At 46.9% G+C, this 20,341-nt stretch overlaps 1 protein-coding gene across 4 annotated transcripts in view; it reads right to left on the bottom strand.

The window, feature by feature from the left end:
* MEGF6 (multiple EGF like domains 6) overlaps positions 1-20,341 on the bottom strand; it is a 213,010-nt gene that overhangs the window by 95,240 nt on the left and 97,429 nt on the right. The window lies entirely within an intron of this gene.

The raw sequence follows: 20,341 nt of genomic DNA, 5'->3' as shown, positions 1-20,341 counted from the left end.
CCAAACAGCTTGCAATCAGTAATGACACAAGGATTAAAACAGTAATATGAAATTGAAAAATTTGAAACTACAACTCAGCAACACACACAGACAGACACAGAGAGAAAAACAGTGTCAGCAAAAAAATAATTGAGTCAGACTCATCGCCCAGCTAATCTGCATAATGACCAGAAGACCAAGTGGGGAGGAAAGATAGATTTTTCAGGTATGTCTGAAAAGCTAGCAACATAGAGATTTGAGATTTGACATGGGTCTGATGGAAGGGAATCCCACAGCCCTGTGGCTCCCTCCCTCATGGAACACCCACCCAATCAACCTATGGGAAGAGCCTTTGAAGCAAATCTTAAACTGTGGGCAGGGATGTTGTGGGGGCAAGTAGACCAATAAGTAGCTTGGGGCTTCAAATGCAAAATGCAACACTCCAATTGAGTGTTGGAAACTCAAAGGTTTGGAAGTGTAGCCTACTAGGATTTTTTTTAAAAATAAAAAATATGGATTAATAAATATCCCATTTCATTTGCAGCCTTATGCACACAGTCTTGGGTGATTTTATATATTTTTTCCATATTTTCTCAAAGTTGCATAGTTAAATTTAGGGACTTGGAATGTAAAGACTCTTTGTTGACTGGTATTGAATTGGTATTCCTTGGGATACAAAAGGCATTGTGTATACAGGGTGCAAATATCATTTATCCGGCGCGGTATTTGACAGACAGGGCCACTTCAAAGTCTGTTCATGGGAGACATTGAGTTGTATCCAGTGCAAGTCTTACTCACAGTAACTTAAGACCTAAACTAACTTAGGCTTATTAATTTCAATAGGTCTGTTTTGAGTAGGATTCAGCAGGATACAACCCACATAAGCAGAGCCTGCTGGATCAGGCCAATGGCCCATTCAGTCCAGCATCCTGGTTCTTATAGTGGCCAACTGGATGCCTCTGGGAAACCAACAAACAGGAGTCAAGCACAACAGCACTCTCCCCTCCTGTGGTTTCCAACAACTGGTCCTCGGAGGCATTCTGCCTCTGACAGTGGAAGGAGAACATAGCCATCCCAGCTAGAAGCCATTGGAAGCTTTATCCGCCATGAATTTGTCAACCTTCTGAAGATCTCCAAATTGGTTGCCATCACGGCATCTTGTGGGAGTGAGTTCCGTAGTCTAACTATGAGCTGCATGAAGAAGTCCTTTCTTCTATCTGCCCTGGATCTCCCAACCATCAGCGCCATTGGCTGTCCACAAGTCCTAGTGCTAGCGAGGATTCCCCGCTGGCTCCTCAAAAGCTCTTTTCATCTTACCTTGACAACAAGAACTGGCCTGCCCCACTAAGACCCAACTATCTGCACTAATCCATGCGTGAGCAGCAATCCACACATATTTCTGAACAGGGGTGGGCGGTGGGGGCACTCAGTGAGTCATCCAGCTTCACAGCCTTGAATCGTACGCATCTGACCACATGCTCACTCATGGTTGGGTGAGGCCGTGCGGAAAGGGTACGCTGCCAAGACGAGCGGCTTTTGTGTGCTCCGTGCACACACTCGGCTAAGCACACCCACTGCTCCACGCATGTTATGCAGGAAGGAATCTGTCAAACCTTTCAGGGTGTGACTGCCTGCGTCACACCCACCCAACGTTATTTGGATGGGCACCCTGGTGCAAGCCGGCAAAGAACAGAGGGTTCTCTTGGGAAATATGAAGCCATGCAGCAACCTGCCTCTGGAATGAACGTGGCAGCAGAACAGTGAACACACAGAACTTTTTTGAATAACATAAAGGCGGGACTTGCTCTTGGAACAATTATATACAGTGGTACCTCGGGTTACAGGCGCTTCAGGTTACAGGCGCTTCAGGTTACAGACTCTGCTAACCCAGAAATAGTACCTTGGGTTAAGAACTTTGCTGCAGGATGAGAACAGAAATTGTGTGGCAGCGGCAGCGGGAGGCCCCATTAGCTAAAATGGTACCTCAAGGTTAAGAACAGTTTCAGATTAAGAACAGACCTCCAGAACAAATTAAGTTCTTAACCCGAGGTACCACTGTATATATAACATGGTAACACTTCCAGGTAAGAGCCTGAAGCAGAGAAGCCTACATGGATTTGACTGCACAAATTAATCAGCCCTGGGCTTCTTCCAGATACTTGCACAATTCCTTCCTTTTCTGTCTGCATTGATTTAATTTACCCAAAACACCACTAGGCGTGATTTTGAAGATTAGGGGTGGGGAACCTCCAGCCCAGGGGCAAAAGGTGGCCTTGCATGCTCCTTGTTAAATTCTCAGGTAATAGAAGACAAGGTTACTCACTTCATAGGCTCAGAACAAGAGGCTGTTTCTTGGAGAACACAGCAGCATCCATTGCCTTGCATCGATCTGCACAGTAGTGTTACAGGTGCCACACGACACTCGTTTTTCAATTGCAAGAAATTGGTATTTTATTCCTCGGGGGCACAATGGGTCAGTAGGTGGTTTGAGCCCGCCCAGGTCAGAATTCCTGCATTGCAGGGGGTTGGACTAGATGAGCTTTGGGGTCCCTTCCAACTCTACAATTGCTTGGTTCTGTAATTCTAATCTGGTAGCACCTTCGCTGGAATTCCCTGTACCCTTTCCCCTGTGCTTCAGGCGCCTTCCCCTGGGCTCTTCTTGGCGTCTGCTGTAAACTGTTTTTGTTTAGACAAGCCGACCCAGACATGCAGAATGCTTGATCTGTTTTTAGTTTATTGCTGATTTTATCATCTGAATGTTTCAAAAGAGTTGTCTTTACTGCTCTTACTGGTTATTTTATTGTTTTCCTCTCTTTGTAAACTACTTTCTTTTTTTTTTAACCATCAAGCTGTGCATGAATTTTATGAAATAATTTCATACTTATTAAGTAAGTAAATAAAGACTGCGTAGGAAAAAGGAGGGAGATGCAAGGACAAGCCAAAAGGTGGCAACTTAGTTTCAGTCCATAACAACTGGAGACAATATTTAACCTAGTCTCAAGCCATGACTATGGCGCTGTGGGTTAAACCACAGAGCCTAGGACTTGACGATCGGAAGGTCGGCGGTTCGAATCCCCACGACGGGGTGAGCTCCCATTGCTCAGTCCCTGCTCCTCCCAACCTAGCAGTTCGAAAGCATGTCAAAGTGCAAGTAGATAAATAAGTACCGCTCCAGCAGGAAGGTAAACGGCGTTTCCGTGCGCTGCTCTGGTTCGCCAGATGCGGCTTAGTCATGCTGGCCACATGACCCGGAAGCTGTACGCTGGCTCCCTCGGCCAATAAAGTGAGATGAGCGCCACAACCCCAGAGTCGGCCACGACTGGACCTAATGGTCAGGGGTCCCTTTACCTTCACCAAGCCATGACTATACCTCTCTCTAACAGGTTGTTGAGACTGCCCAGGCCAATGCAACCCTCCCTAGGCCACGCATCTCATTGGCCCTGTACAAAGATAAGAAGCATGACTTCTGCCCCACCCACTTTGGCCCCTGTCACCACCAACATGCAGCCCCTAATAGCTTGCCAATGAAATAATGTGGTACTCAGGACAGAAAAGTTTCCCTGTCCCTGTTATAAATGCAGGCTATAAAATAACTGCCCTCCGCACATGGGTTTGCATCTCATGCAAAGATTATTTGCATTCATCGCTCCACCCGCTTTTTCCTCTGGCCCTGCCCACCACTCGACCGTGGTCCCCAGAAGGTAGCCCGGAATGAAATGTGGCCCTCAGGGTAGAAAAAATTGCATTCTTGGTTTGGTTAAAAATTTAAAAACATAAAAGCAGGGATAAGGAATCGGCTGGCTCCTTGAGCTTTCTTAATGACATTGCAATGGTCAGGATATTTTAAATCAAGACACTGCTTATTCATATGAGAAGGCCCTTAAACCTTGCTAAGAATCTTAAAACATCCCTCTCCCTGCCCCATAGGCTCCTGCCCCCCAACACAGCAATCTCTTTGGATGGAGCCAGATTTCCTTAGGCATTTTTTATTTTCATTCTTTTTTCACCATGAATTCTTTCCCCGGGAGCTTGAGCCAGAGCTGGGAACCCAGCAAGTATCCTCGCTGCACTTTCTTGCGTGTTCTTGCGAGAACAATTAAATGCAAATGTTACTCCGCTGAGACATATACTCTCCCTCCCCCCTCCCCCGCCACTGCCCATTAATCAGTCACAGAAGCTCTCTTTGGCGGCTGAAGAAATCGAAACCCACCCACATGCCTGAGCGGCAGATACACAAGCAAACCTTCCTTGTTGTTTTTTTTATTAATACAACCTGTTGAAAGACAAGATTATCGGGCAAATTGCTCTGTTATGATGGTGGGGGCGATGGTTTCCCCAGTCCTTTCAGTGCTGGTGACGGAGACGATGGGGTAAAGGGATGGGGAAGAGGGAAGCATGGATAAAGATCAAGGCAAAGCTCCGTCCCCCTTAGCTGGGCTCAGTTCTCTATGAAGAGGAGAGGTTTAGCCTCATTGACTCCTTGAAATCCATTCATGGGTGGGCAGGCCTTCCCTGTGGAAGTTGTTACCTGAGCATCTAAAGGCTTTTACAAAAGCATCAATGCTTTTATTCACACAGCAAGCTAGAGACGAACCATTCTTGTGTGGCAGGAAAAGGATGCCTATAGTACAGTCAGTTTATTTCCCTGCAACTCATTTTCATTCATTGTTCCAATCCGGCCCATTTCCACAAGGAGGGCTGTCAGGGCAGCCTCAGGTCCCAGCTCACAAGGGACCAACGCCAGAGTCTCTTTATATACAAAAGTCTTTATTGAAGTTCATTGTTGGTTTTACAGCAGCGGCGCGCGGCCCTACGTCTGTAACTCTAGACCGTCGAAGCTCCATCTGAATCTCCTCCCCCCGTACACCAGTTCAAGACCCTCGCCTTGCTCCACCTCCTCCTCTGTTCCTTTCTCCTCTGGGTCCTCCTGCCCGCCGAGGTCTCACCCTTCCTCGACTCTTCGGACGCGGATTCCTCTGACTCCTCCCCCTGCTTCCGGCGGGCTTTGGGACCTGGTTCCCAATCCGGATTTTCTGCTGTCCCGCGCGCCTGCACATTTGAACTTGGCGCGCGAGCCCAGCCTCCCACTTTCCTCCTAACGTCTACACTGCTCCTGTCACTGCTTCCCCCTTCGGGGGGGCTGGCTGGAACTGACCTCCCCTCCGCTCCTCCACTCCCCGACGGAGGCGTGGTCAGTCCTGACTCACTCTCCCTCCCCGCTGGTCCTGATCTGTGGGCTTCTTCCCCCCCCCCCGCTACGCTCTGGTGGGGAAGTTGGCCCTGATCTCCAGCTGCCGCTTTGAGCCTCTCCGCTGCCCCCCCTTGCCCTGACCCTGGGCGCCTCCTTCTGGGAATCTTCTGATTCGCTGGAGAGGCTCATGGAATCTCCCTGGTCACGCTCATACCCTCCTATGCTTCCCTCAGATCCTTCCTCTTCGCTCTCCATCTCCTCTTTCCCCTGTGGCTCTCTCCCTGAGCCCCTGACAAGGGCGTTTAAAACACACACACATGCAAGTGCACATTTAAATATGTAAAGAGAGAGAGTTGCTCTTGCACTCGGGTTCTGCTTGCAGGCTTCCCCTTCGCATGTATTTCATAGAATCATAGAACTGAAGAATTGGAAGGGACACCCAAGCGCCATCTAGTCCAACCCTCTGAAGTGCCACTGTGAGAACAGAGTGCCGGACCAGGTGGGCCTTTGGCCTGATCCAGCATATAATAGTGAAAATGACATACCAAAAAGAAAAGAAAAATGCATTACATTGGGGAAAACTGCATTGCAAAAAAAATTCTGTAGATTAGGTTGCACTTCATAGAAAAATGTGCACTATTAGAAGGAATCCACACCTCATTGCTGATTAATTTTCATGGGGACTTTAAAAAATGATTGTAAACTGATGTGGAAATGTGGAGAACTGGCCAAACAAGAGACCAAGAAAAACCGAAATGGAAAGGTTAGCCCTGTCATGACAGGTAGTGCCTGAGTCCAGGTGTATTGCGAAAGAATTAAAATTGGGGTTGTGCACCAGATCCTGGGTTGACCTGGGATTCAGCAGGATTGGATTGAGGCAGCCTCTTTTCAGACCTATGTGGAACAACCCAGGGTGCTCAAAAGGGGGGTGGGTTTGGCAGTGAGAAGGAGGGGAGGAGAAGGAGGAGATGTCCAGCCAGCCTGTGTGCATGTTCTTCTCCCCTCCCACCATGTTTAAACAGGGTTAAAAACCCAAACTAAATACTTTGCTGGGAGAAAAGCAATGACAAACCTAGACAGCATCTTAAAAAGCAGAGACATCACCTTGCCAACAAAGGTCCGTATAGTTAAAGCGATGGTCTTCCTAGTAGTGATGTATGGAAGTGAGAGCTGGACCATAAAGAACGCTGATCGCCAAAGAATTGATGCTTTTGAATTATGGTGCTTGAGGAGACTCTTGAGAGTCCCATGGACTGCAAGAAGAACAAACCTCTCCATTCTTAAGGAAATCAGCCCTGAGTGCTCACTGGAAGGACAGATCGTGAAGCTGAGGCTCCAATACTTTGGCCACCTCATGAGAAGAGAAGACTCCCTGGAAAAGACCCTGATGTTGGGAAAGGTGGAGGGCACAAGGAGAAGGGGAAGACAGAGGATGAGATGGTTGGACAGCGTTCTCAAAGCTACCAACATGAGTTTGACCAAACTGCGGGAAGCAGCAGAAGACAGAAGTACCTGGTGTGCTCTGGTCCATGGGGTCACGAAGTGTCGGACATGACTAAACAACTAAACAACAACAACAAATACTTTGCACCCAGTTCAGGCTGGACTGAGATTTTCACTGTTGACACCCATAGCAAAAGAATAGGCAGCCCTATCACAACCAAGGTAAGGGCTAAAAGGCCTTGTAATAGGAGTGGGGGGCCCTGGCAATTGCCCCTCAAACCTGGAGCCAGCCCCCCCAGTCAGTGTTTTGGGGGGCACAGGCAGCTGAGGGGGTACTCTGTGTCCCCAATGATTTCCCCCCTTTTTCCTTTTCAGCAGCAAAGCTCATAAAATCATAAATTGCTTTTCTGGAATGCTTTGTCACATTGTGCCGCCGAGGAAAGGAAAGCTTCTCTTTCAGAATCACAGACATTTCCGTGGTATCGATTTGGCTGCGGAAAAATTCCAAATTAAAACGTGCGGTTTTGGAGCGCAATGAATACCATTTTGAAATGGTACACTGGGCTGGCCTGTGCCAGGAGCCAGAGAACACTTTTATGCTCAAGAAATAAACCCACCCTCGAGTCATTTTTAGCAAGGCTGAATCAAATGAGAACCAAATTCTTAAGCGCCCATGGCCTCTGCCTTCTGAATCGCAAAGCTAACTGACTGCTACATCGAGCCTGCTTCTGATTCATAACAGTATTTCACCAAGCCAAATTGATTTCCTAGAAGACACAGAACTGAGCAAGTTGTACAGTCAGCATACACTTTTTTTCTCCATGGGCAGTTTGACAAGCTCATCATCCCTTCTTCCTTCCACTGTCTCCCGGCTGGAAGTACAAAGAGACTTCACTGGGAAGTCTTGTAAAAGGTAAAGGTAAAGGTACCCCTGCCCGTACGGGCCAGTCTTGCCAGACTCTAGGGTTGTGTGCCCGTCTCACTCAAGAGGCCGGGGGCCAGCGCTGTCTGGAGACACTTCCGGGTCATGTGGCCAGCATGACATCGCTGCTCTGGCGAGCCAGGGCCACACACGGAAACGCCGTTTCCCTATTTATCTACTTGCACTTAAGAGTGCTTTTGAACTGCTAGGTTGGAAGGCGCTGGGACCGAGCAACAGGAGCGCACCCCGCCGCGGGGATTCGAACCACCGACCTTTCAATCGGCAAGCCCTAGGCGCTGAGGCTTTTACCCACAGCGCCACCCGCGTCCCCTGGGGAAGTCTTGTGCCTGATATGATACAAGGGAATGAGATGGTTTTCTTGCTAGTGTTGAATCTGAGTTCACTCATTTTGGGGAAGGGGGTATAACTCAGTGGTTGGAGGATATGCTTTGAATGCAGAAGGTCCCAAGGTCCTTTTGGGATTTATAGGGCCAGAACTACGCAAACTGTATAGAAATGTATTCATCTATGTGACTACTGCAGTAAGAATGTTACTTGCCCAAAAAGAGAAAGAAGAAGAAGTCACAGCAAAAGAAGAATGGGTACAAAAAATGATGGAATATGCAGAAATGGCAAAACTGACCGGGGAAAATAAGAAATCAAGATAAACGTTTTTTAATAAAAGAATGGAAATTGTTTACTGAATATTTACAAATAAACTGTATATAGAGAAGAACGTTGAGAGGATTACTGCAATAATCTGCAATTTTATAAAAGTGTATCTTTAAATTAGATGAATAAATGAGCAAATTAGGTTAATCTGGATAGGCAGAAAATGTTAATAAATTTAAGGAACCTCAGAAAGAGGGGGAAGGAAGTCAAGTTCAGAAATGTTAAAATGATTATAGAATTATTGAAATGTATAAAATTGAAAATCATAAATAAAATAATAATAAAGAAGGTCCCAAAGTCAGTCCCCTACAATTCCAGGTGAGGGGACTCAGAAAGACCCCTGCCCAAGACTCTGAAGAGCCCCCACCAATCATGGCAGACAATACTGAGTAAGTTGGACCAATGGTATGACTCAATACATGGAAGCTTCCTGTGTTCCCATTCACATGTGCAACTTAATACGAGCACCCTGCTCTACTCGTCCCTCTCACCACCATTGCTTTCCTCAGGAATTCAGACTGGGAAAATGATAAGCTGAAATTGACAGGTTTCAGAAACTGAAATTGACCCTAGCTGTGTAACTTTAAAGCCCTAAACAGCCTCGGCCCAGTATACCTGAAGGAGCATCTCCACTCCCATCATTCTGCCCCGATGCTGAGGTCCAGCACCGAGGGCCTTCTGGCGGTTCCCTCACTGCAAGAAGCAAAGCTACAGGGAACTGGCAGAAGGCCTTCTTGGTAGTGGCGCCCGCCCTGTGGAACACCCTCCCACCAGATGTCAGAGAGATAAACAACTACCTGACATTTAGAAGACATTTGAAGGCAGTTCAGGGAAGTTTTTAATGTGTGACATTTTAATGTATTTTTAATCTTTGTTGGAAGCTGGCCAGAGTGGCTGGGGAAACCCAGCCAGATGGGTTGGGTACAAATAATAAATTATTATTATTATTATTATTATTATTATTATTATTATTATTATTATTTTCTGTAGCAGATGGAGCAAAACTCTCACCCAGTCAGTCCTCACATGAAAAATACAAGAAGAGCCCTGATGGATCAGGTCACAGGCCCACCTCAGTCAGCAACCTGTTTTCACAGTGGCCAACAATGGGCTGTACTCCACGTAGCTGTGGAGTACAATACGTTCCATTGGCAAAAGGAGTTCTCTGTGTGCAGTGGAATGTCTGCCTCTTCTTCTCCCTCTGTGCACCTCTTAAATCTGTTCTGGGGTTTTCCCCAACCTTCCAGAGCAGATATGGGGGTGGCTTGGGGGATAGACAGGGGGAGGAGATGGGGGAAATCCCATTGCACAGGCAGTAATCTTTGGGCTAGTGCTACTATTTGGTTCAATACCACTCCATATGTCTATAGGAAGTGTGCCAGCAGGACATGTGCACAGCAGCCCTTGCCCCACTTGAGATTCCCAAAAACTGGTGTTCGGAGGCATACAGCCTCCGACTGTGGAGATTGAACATAACCACCGTGGCTGGCAGCTGTGGATAGCCTCATCCTCCAAGAGTTTTTCTAATCCTCTTTAAAAGCCCTCTGAGGAGAATATGATTAATAAGAACCTAAGAGCCCTTGCTGGATCAGACCAAAGGCCCATCTAGTCCAGTATTTTGTTTTGGGCCCCAATGGGAAACTCAAACCAAGACCTGAGTGCAACAGTGCTCTCCTCACTTGCGACTCCCAGCAAAGGATATTCAGAGCCATCCTGCCCTCAACAGTGGAGATAAAACATAGCCATTAATAGCTTAATCATCTGTGAATTTGTCCAGCCCTCTTTTAAAGCCATCCAAGTTGGTGGCCATCGCTGCCATCTTGTAGGAGTGAGTTCTGTAGTTCAGCTATGCTATGGGGTGAAGGTAAAGGGACCCCTGACCATTAGGTCCAGTCGTGGCCGACTCTGGGGTTGTGGCGCTCATCTTGCTTTATTGGCCGAGGGAGCAAGCGTACAGCTTCCGGGTCATGTGGCCAGCATGACTAAGCTGCTTCTGGCAAACCAGAGCAGCACACGGAAACGCCGTTTACCTTCCCGCCGGAGCGGTACCTATTTATCTACTTGCACTTTGACGTGCTTTCAACCTGCTAGGTTGGCAGGAGCAGGGACCGAGCAACAGGAGCTCACCCTGTCACGGAGATTCGAACCGCTGACCTTCTGATCAGTAAGTCCTAGGCTCTGTGGTTTAACCCACAGTGCCACCCGTGTCCCCACAGCGCCAGCCGTGCCTGTCCTGGATGCTGCAGCATTTGGCTCCATTGGATGTCCCCAAATTCTATTATTAGAAAGGGGGGAAAAACTTTCCCCTGCCCACGTTCTCTACAACATGTATCACCTTCCCACCTCCATCAAGATTCTACCTTGCTTGCCTTCAAGAAAATCAAAACAAAAAAGCACCACTTCTCTCAAATGAGAGCTGCTCCAAGCCCTTGATCACCCTTCAGTTGTCAGGCTGATGCTGGAAGGTTCTCCCTATAGCTTCAAAGAACATCTGAAGATCTACCCAACTGGATGAAATTTCGTTTTCTGGAAAGGAGGCTCACAGTAGAATGAAGCACTTTCTGGAATTAAGTGGAACATTATCGGCGCAAGGTTATTGACGTTGGCCCAACAGTATGCTTGCTTGTCACCTGATTTCATTTAGCTGACAAAGCTCTGGAAGGAGTTGGTTTAGATTTGGCAACCTCTTTGTATGATTCCCAAGGAACCATTATATCTTTGCCTCGATTTGGTTGCCAGGCTATTCATCACCTCTTTCGGAGCCTGCTGACATCCATGTGTAGCTTGTAAGACTAAAGGAATTTCACCGGGGTTATCCCTGCCCACAAACCTGTCCTGATGTGTTAATATGTTCTTTCAAGGTCCCCTGGTGTGTGAATGATAATCGCCCAAAAAAATCTTTATAAATTAAGAGAGAAAAGTTTGACAAGATTTGTTCGGAGCTGAAAATTAGCTCTCTGGCTCAGGAGGTAGGAACCGAATTCTCGAGTTCAGTGGGGGCATTGGGAACTTTTCCCATAGACAAGTTTCTACGTTCAATCAGACAGCAGGAACTTGGGCAGATTTCCTAGCACCCCCCATACATAGAATCATAGACTATATGAGTTGGAAGGGACCATGAGGATCATTGTGCTGGTCCCGTGGGTTACCTGAGAGGTGAGGTCCAAGTGCGGTCAGTCGTCAAAGGTGCAACATGGAGGCAGTCCGTAGTAGCAGAAGCTGGGTGCAGGGCAGGGAGTTGGGTGAAGTCAGGAACAGGCTTGCAAGCAGGGAGCCAGGGCAGGTCAGTAGCTCAGGCAGGGAGGCAGGAACTAGCAACCAACAATGTTGCTCCCACAACTTGGGACTGGGGCTGGCTGGCTTTTATCTGCCCCAAGGCATAGGGCGGCCCCAATCCTCTGGTGACTCGCCTCTCCTGGCCTGGAGGCGAGCACTCCTCCTGTGGGAACTTAGTTCCCTCCGCCTCTCTGCCCTGAGCCTCTGCAGATCAGGAGAGGCTGGAGGGTTACCGGACCCAGAGGCAACCTCAGCTTCCTCTGACAGGGCTGAGTGTGGAGCACCTGCAGGCAATGGGTCCTCCATCACCTCAGGAGCCAGAGAATCAGCTGATGCCTGCAGCTGAGGTTCTTATTAATCAGGCTCATGCCCCAGCCCCAGCTCAGCTGGTTCTGAAGGTGGGGAATCCTGTGCAGGCTGGGATCCCTCAGGTTCAGCATCTGAGTCCGAATCCCAGGCCATCACAATCATCTAGTCCAACCCTCTGCAATGCAGGAATATGCAGCTGTCCCATACAGGGATCGAACCTGCGACCTTGGTGTTTTCAGCACCATGCTCTGAGCTGTGTGTGTGGATATGTGTGTGTGTACACCCTAAATATAAACCCATTGGGAGGCAGTTAAACTGCCTTCCCCAATGAAGAAACAAGGGGAATCATAGAGCTGCAGAGTTGGAAGGGACCCCAAGGGTCATCTGGCCCAACTCTCTGCAATGCAGTTATCCTCTGCCCAACATGGGGCTCAAACCCACATCCCTGAGATTAAGAGTCTCGTGCTCTACCAACTGAGCTATCTCAGCAAGGTGGGCCCTAAATATATAGAGATATAGAGTGAGTGGAGCAATGGATGCAAATTTCACCTCTGTACAGAGGGCTCATTTTCGCACACATTTGCCAACTCCCTGCACCATCTGTCCAGGCAAACAAGAGGCATTGTCGGAATTCAATGGCACATTGAATTCAAAGCACTGCAGGTGCAAAGTGGTCAGTGAAGGGTGTGGCCCGAGGCAGCGGGTGGTGGCCTGGGGATAGTTCCAAGGGCCAGACAGATCAGCCTGGAGGGCCACATCTGACCCCCTGAGCTGGAAGACCCCCTTCTTTCTCCTCGACTTTTCTTTTTCCATTTCCCCTTCTTTAAAAAAAATAAAATCATTTTTAAAAGGTACAAATTACAAACCCACTTCAACTAGCTAGAAGCATGACTCACATAGCATGCTATGAAAACAGAGCTAGAAATTTCACTTGTTGTAAAGTAAAACTGTTTCCAGGATCACTGAGTTTCGGGTGGGTGGTTTGGGAAAGCTGCCCAGCCTGCTTGCACAAATCTATTAAGTTTTGTTGTTTTGATCCCTTGGGGTTGTATCCAGCTCCAGTCCTCCTCAAGAAATGCCCACTGTGCCCATTGATTTCAGTGGGCCTACTCTGAGTAAGGCACAGATAGCTACCAGCCTTGGATTCTTCTCTCTCCCTTTTGCCAATGAGTGACATTACTTCAGCATGTTTATATAAGATACATCACAAATTCCTTGGAGGAATTTCATTTTGCAATTCCATCTCAAAGTAGATGTGGATGGATTAGATTAAAAATCAGATTGTAAAACTGCAGGCAGTGCCCTGTGGATGATTCACTGCTGTAAGTATTGTAAAACACAATATTATACGTACTATGTAAATACTAAATGATGGTGAGATTTTTGTGAGAACAACAACAAAAAAGAGTGCTTCCATTGCGCATTTCAGTGAGACCCATGGGCATGTGGTTTTGTATTATTAATTTTAAAAATGACAGAGGTTCCACACTGCAACCCAATGCATATTTGCTTGGAGCAAGTCTCACTCTGAATTTTGCATTGGAGCTCTCGAACTAAACAAATGTACAAAAATGTGTATACTGGAGGAAAGCTTGCATTGGGGGGAGAGAATGCAGCTTTTAGAGGAACATGCTTGCAGAAATGTACATCCATCAAAACTTCATATGAAAATATATATTTTAAGAGAAAATTGCACTAAGATGATGGTGCACTCTCATGGGGATTTTCGCTGTGGAAATGTAGAGAACTGAATTTAAGATTGAGGAAAAGTGAAACTGAAAATGGTAAGATTCATTCATCCCTAGTCAGAACTGTCGCATTACATCTCAGCCGGAAGTAACTTTCCTATAGGAAATTCAGAGGCCTACAGCAACAATATCGCCACATGGGTGTCCCCTTTTTGAGGCTGCTGGGAAGGAACAGCTGACAAGCAAGAAAGCACCTTTCATTGTTGTATTTGAGAAAGCCTTGTAGAAGGAAGAATGAAAGAAACTGGAGTCAGGGATTCTGTGTGCGTAGGTGTGCTTTTCAAGTTTCTCTCTTGCTGATGCTCTTAAAACATCAGGAAAACTCTGACAAGGCAGTTCTTCGAGATCTGAGCAATGAATAGTTTCCCTCTCCCAGAGTAGTGAGATAGAGATTGCAGAACCACAAAGAGGCAAAGTGGCTCAATGATAGAGATCTGCTTTGCACGTAGAATGCTTCAAGTCCAATCCCTGGAATCCCTCAGCAGAGCTGGGAATACTCTCAGTCTGAAACCCTGGAAGTTAGTACAGACGCCATTGAGCTAGATGGACTTAGAGTCCGACTCAATATAAAGCAGTTTCCTGGATTAATGACACAACTCTTCACTTTTAACGGTACTGTGAACCTTTGGAGCAATCGGGCTGCCATCGTTTCTTGATCAGAGCCAGTATAGCAAAGGTGTGCTATTCAGAGAGGATGACTGATTCTTCTGGTTGTTAGGTATGTCTCCCATCCCCATTCCTCTGATTGCTTGGGTGGGACGGTGTTCCACATTCTTTAAGCCCATCCATCTCCAACTTGTTAGCAGACCTAATTTTCCTCGATAAATCTATCAACAAGTGATTGAGACACATGTCCCTGAATAGTTGAAGCCAACCACAGAGAAGTGATCCAACTTGCAGAAGATCACACCCTTTTGCTTTTGTATTCTTCTTCCTATCTGCAGGCATTTGGCTGGCAAGGAAGACTCCAGGGACATATGCAGGGGCTGTTCTAGCTTCTTCCCAAAGACAGGTTCTGCACATTAGATGGCCCACAAGTGAATACACACGAGGACAGTGTACAGAATTCTGGCTCCCTGATGGGGCTGCCCATTTTTGAAATGGAACCTCCAGTAATACCTTTTAGCAGTGGCTCTAGATGTAGCAGTTAGCAAACAATTATGCTTCATTCTGCACCCTGAAATGCTTCGCTCAAATACGGAATAACTTTGTTCAAGAGGTACAGCAGGATCAGGCCAGACTGGTAATTTTTTTTCTTCTGATTTCTGGCAACTATGCTTTCTTGGATTCATGTGTTTGCAAACATGTGGGACTTGCTGCATCCACAAGTTGAGTTTCTGAGAGCGCGTGTAAAAGCCTTGAGCGTACACCTAAACATAAAGATGCGTGCAAAATAGCTCTTAGAAGCTGGTGCACACAATCCCTCTGTGTATCGCTGGTGTCTTTTTCCTGTGCACCCTGAAGCCGCTCTCCATTGGTGGCATGTCCACACAACGGGTTCCATGAAGCTCAGATTCCGAGATTCAGAGGGCAGAGCCTAGCAAAGAAGGTGGCCAGAGCCTGGTTGAATGGGGTGGCATCTAGGACAGGTGGGAAGTGGCATCTGACCAGGTATGAAGAAGCGTCAGGCTGTGCTTAGTGGATAGGAGGTAAAGGAAAGGAGCAAAACCTCCGAAACCTAAGCAGATCTTCTGTCCTTATATGCTGAGATTGCAGTCAATCACCAGGACATTGCTACTTAATGAATTACAGTGGTACCTTGGGTTACAGACGCTTCAGGTTACAGACTCTGCTAACCCAGAAACAGTACCTTGGGTTAAGAACTTTGCTTCAGGATGAGAACAGAAATCACGCAGCAGTGGCACGGCAGCAGCAGGGGGAGGCCCCATTAGCTAAAGTGGTGCTTCAGGTTAGGAACAGTTTCAGGTTAAGAATGGACCTCCGGAACGAATTAAGTTCTTAACCCAAGGTACCACGGTAATTACTTCCTCCCCCTCCCCTGTCCATTATCCAAGAAAATCTAGGCCAAGGGTTGCCAAACTGGCTTCCCATGGGCCTTGTTTGGTTCCCCAACCAAGATGAACCATAACTCCCAGATGCCCAGCTTTCTCAAAAACAAAAAGTTTCAAGCATTTTTAGAACCTGAAATACGAGGCAAAACATACGGACACATTTCCTCCCCTCCACACACACACACCCCCCGCCTTCATTTTTCTTTTTTGTGCAAAATGAGCCTGCTCCACCCTTTCAGTGTCTTCCTTTGCTCCCCTGGGGAAACTGCCTCCCTCCCTGGAAAAATTCCTGTGGGTGCCCAGGCATGCTAGAGAGGAAGGAACGCACTCGAGGAGAGATGCACATGTGGTGTGGATGTGGGGGGCAGATGTGTGGTCTGTGGGGGAGGTGTGTATGAGAGACAGAAATTACGAATATGTGGCCATATGTGTGGTCTGAGATGCACTTGGGCAGAGAGAGAGATGAGTGGGTGCATGCAGTGTGCGTATATATTTGTGTGCAAGTCAGAGACAGCATCTTAAAAAGCAGAAACATCACCTTGCCAACAAAGGTCCGTATAGTAAAAGCTCTGGTTTTCCCAGTAGTGATGTATGGAAGTGAGAGCTGGACCATCAAGAAGGCTGATCGCTGAAGAATTGATGCTTTTGGATTATGGTGCTGGAGGAGACTCTTGAGAGTCCCATGGACTGCAAGACGATCAAACCTATCCATTCTTAAGGAAATCAGCCCTGAGTGCTCACTGGAAGGACAGATCGTGAAGCTGAGGCTCCAATACTTTGGCCACCTCATGAGAAGAGAAGACTTTCCCTGATGTTGGGAAAGATGGAGGGCACAAGGAGAAGGGGACGATAGAGGACGAGATGGTTGGACAGTGTTCTCGAAGCTACCAGCATGAGTTTGACCAAACTGCGGGAGGCGGTGGAAGACAGGAATGCCTGGCGTGCTCTGGTCCATGGGGTCACGAAGAGTCGGACATGACTAAACGACTAAACAACAACAGAGAGAGGTGAACGTAGGCAGTTTGTGAGAGAGAGCATGCTATGGGCACCTTACATATTTTTCCTGGTACTGGAGAAGTTTCCCTGTCGGTATTAAACAGTAACAGCATCATTGTACATGAGAAATCAATATATTGTGCCATCTCCCCAATCAGAACCAGCAGGACAAATCAGGGCAAAGCTGACTTCTCATGGTAAGCCTGATGTTGCCCAGGGTACGGCTGATGCAGCAATGAATGCTCTCTCTAATTTTTTGTTGGGCTCGGCCTCCACTGCTGCCATTTTGTGATACCATGTCCCTGAGCGCTTTCACAAAATTCAAAATGTGCCTGCTGCTCCAAAAAGATCAGGAACCCCTGACCTACACTGACTGGCAGCTGCTACCCAGGGTTTCAGATGGGGCCATTTCCCAACTCTACCTTGAGACGCCAGGGATTGACTGGTAATATCCGCATGCCTTACCACTGTGCTACACCCCTTCCCAAAATTATTTAGGTTATTGCTCAAGCATGTGGCAGTTCTCTCACCTCTTAATAGTGAACCTTTTCATAACTTTCCCCCCCCAAATCTTATTTTTGGCTTCCTCTGAAATCCTTCTGAGGTTTCAGCCACACAGGAACATCAACATTCGCTTTGAAATTTTGCTTTAGGCCAAATCTCGCAGCAACTGCCTCTCCTGACCAAGCCCGACACAATTTTCACTGAATACCAGCAAAATCTCAGGATGTAAGGAGCTAGATTTGGTGACCCGGCCCTTCTTTCAGAGAATTCTCAAAGGAAAAGGGGGGGGGAGCCTACCTATTAGGAAAATCAGCAAATGGAATTGCTCGCCGTTTCTTGAAAAGAAAAACATGCATCGTCTAACTGAGGAAATTGGTGGCCTTGAGGTGTGTTTAGTGTCTATGCTGAGAGGAAGAAGCTGTTCCAGTCTGTTTGGCAGTAAGAGCTTGATTCTAGAGATTAGCAAATTGGCTCTCCTCTAACAGTGCCATGCTAAAGGCTTTGGAGGTTTCGGATAAACAAAGAGGACAGGAAATTTCATACATGCCACTGGCAAGCTATGTGCTACACAATGGCTTCCAGAAAGATCTCCAATCCTCCCCACCACCTTCCCTTCAAAACATTCAAGAGGAAGATATTAGCTGATAATTGAATAAACAGAATCCATGTGGTCTTCCCAAGCATGAAACATTTTCTCTCCCTCTTTCCTGAAATGCAGCTAAAACCTGAGGTTTCAGCTTGGGGTCAGGAGGACAATGGCCTCATTTTTGTGGGCAAGTGGTTCTCGAAGGGTGTGGCAGGAAGATTCATAGATACTCTAGGAATCACTTAAGCATTTCAGTATAGTATAGCATAATATAGCATAATAACAACAACAACAACAACAACAACAACAACAACAACAACAACAATTGCAGAATATGCCTAGATATCTTTTCAAAATGAGAGCAAGAGCATTATGGGGAATGCTCTGCACCACGGAGGAGGGTCAAAGCAGCTGGTGATGCCACCAGGAGGAGCTGGAGGAGGAGCCACTGGCTATTGAGACATGCGGCCGCTGTGTTCGGCTCCGTCCATGGCTCCTCCCAACGTCCTGATGTCAAGCTTGGGGCATCAGGATGTTGCTCACCCCCATTGCTCTCACAAGCTGGCACCTCTGCTGAGGACAATCTTAGCTGTGATCCAGAATCACTGAACAGAGTTGTGAACAGGGACACATTGTTGTGAACAGAGATTTTCAACTCTGACAAAATACGGAAGATGAGAAAAGAGAAAGGCTTCTTTGTGTTGATGAGCAGATGAGAGTTCGTTTGTCTCAAATTAGGCTTAAAGTAAGTGAGATTATAGGGACACGGGTGGCGCTGTGGGTTAAACCACAGAGCCTAGGACTTGCTGATCAGAAGGTCGGCGGTTCAAATCCCTGCGACGGGGTGAGCTCCCGTTGCTCGGTCCCTGCCAACTTAGCAGTTCGAAAGAACGTCAAAGTGCAAGTAGATAAATAGGTACAGCTCTGGCAGGAAGGTAAACGGCATTTCCGTGCGCTGCTCTGGTTCGCCAGAAGTGGCTTAGTCATGCTGGCAACATGACCCGGAAGCTGTACGCCCGCTCCCTCGGGCAATAAAGTGAGATGAGCACCACAACCCCAGAGTCGGTCACGATTGGACCTAATGGTCAGGGGTCTCTTTACCTTTACCTAAGTGAGATTACCTGGCAAAAGCAAGCTCACACCTCTCATTGAATTGGTGTGCATACTTAAGGTACATGTGTAAGATGCTTGTTTGTAATTATATTTTGAGAAATGATTCCTGTTCTATGTAGCTGCATTCTTTTATCCTTTCTGGATGTCCCGTGATCATATTACAAAGTGGTTGTGTTCTACGTTTTAAATTAAGCACTGCTAGGAATTGCTTCTTTTTGTTTTCCAATTTATTTATTATCAATAGCAAATGTGGTGTGGCCCATGCAAATTTTTGTTCTGAAAGTGTGGCCTAGAGAAGAAAGTTTGAGAACTACTGGCTTAAAATCTGAAGAGAGAGACAGAGTTTGGAACATCCTATGTGGTATGTTATTGGAACTACAGCACAATGCCAACCATGTCTACGCAGAAGTAAGTTGTATTGAATTCCTAGGTAAGTAGGGTTAGAACTGCAGCTGGTTGGGCTATCAAGCTATACTTTCTGAATTTAAAATGTGCACATTGCATTTATATCTATATATGTAGGCCAGCTTTATGTTAATGAATTTAAATACCAGTACCAGACTAAGTTCAATGTGCTGGTACAGGGATACAAAGCTCTATACATCTTGGGTTCAAAATACCCCTTATACGCCCAACCTACTACTAAGCTCTTCCTGAAAATATCATGTCATCTGGAGGTCCATTCCATGCATTGGAGGAACTGTGCCTCCCATTATATACCAGACAGGCAGCATCTCTACTGTATTTTAGGCACCATTAAAGATGGTGGACTTTCCTTCACTGGAGGTTTTTAAGCAGGTTGGATGGCCATCGGTCAGGGAGCCTTTAGCTTTTGATTCCTGCTCTGACTAGATGGCCTTTGGGGGTCCCTTCAAACTCTACAAGGGACGCGGGTGGTGCTGTGGTCTAAACCACAGAGCCTAGGACTTGCCGATCAGAAGGTCGGCGGTTCGAATCCCTGCGACGGCGTGAGCTCCCGTTGCTTGGTCCCAGCTCCTGCCAACCTAGCAGTTCGAAAGCACGTCAAAGTACAAGTAGATAAATAGGTACCACTCTGGCGGGAAGGTAAACGGCATTTCCGTGCACTGCTCTGGTTCGCCAGAAGTGGCTTAGTCATGCTGGCCACATGACCTGGAAGCCATACGCCGGCTCCCTTGGTCAATAAAGCGAGATGAGCACCACAACCCCAGAGTCGCCCGTAACTGGACCTAATGGTCAGGGGTCCCTTTACCTTTACCCAACTCTACATTTCCTACAATTCTACGGTTCCTTTTTCAACAAGGTTCTCCAGTAGAGATTTTTATCCCAAGCAGTATCTGTATTGAATTTGAATTGCGTTTATTGCTGATGTGTTTTTGCTAATTGCTTTGAGATGTTTTCATATGTGTGTGTGCGTGTATAAATAATTCCAGGAATCAGAAGTTGACAACTGAAAGCAGATTCAGTTTGAATCTAAACAGGAGACAGTGCCTCCCTTTCCTGCTGCAGATGTTAATTAATTTAGTATTGCCAAGCTGATGTTTCATCACTTATCGCTGCTGTTGTAAAGGGTAATGAATAAATGTGTATTTATATACACACATTGCATTT

This window comes from Podarcis muralis, chromosome 7 (genome assembly GCF_964188315.1).
Source record: "Podarcis muralis chromosome 7, rPodMur119.hap1.1, whole genome shotgun sequence".
In the NCBI taxonomy this organism is placed as follows: Eukaryota; Metazoa; Chordata; class Lepidosauria; order Squamata; family Lacertidae; genus Podarcis; species Podarcis muralis.
This window is presented reverse-complemented; position numbering and strand designations above follow the sequence as displayed.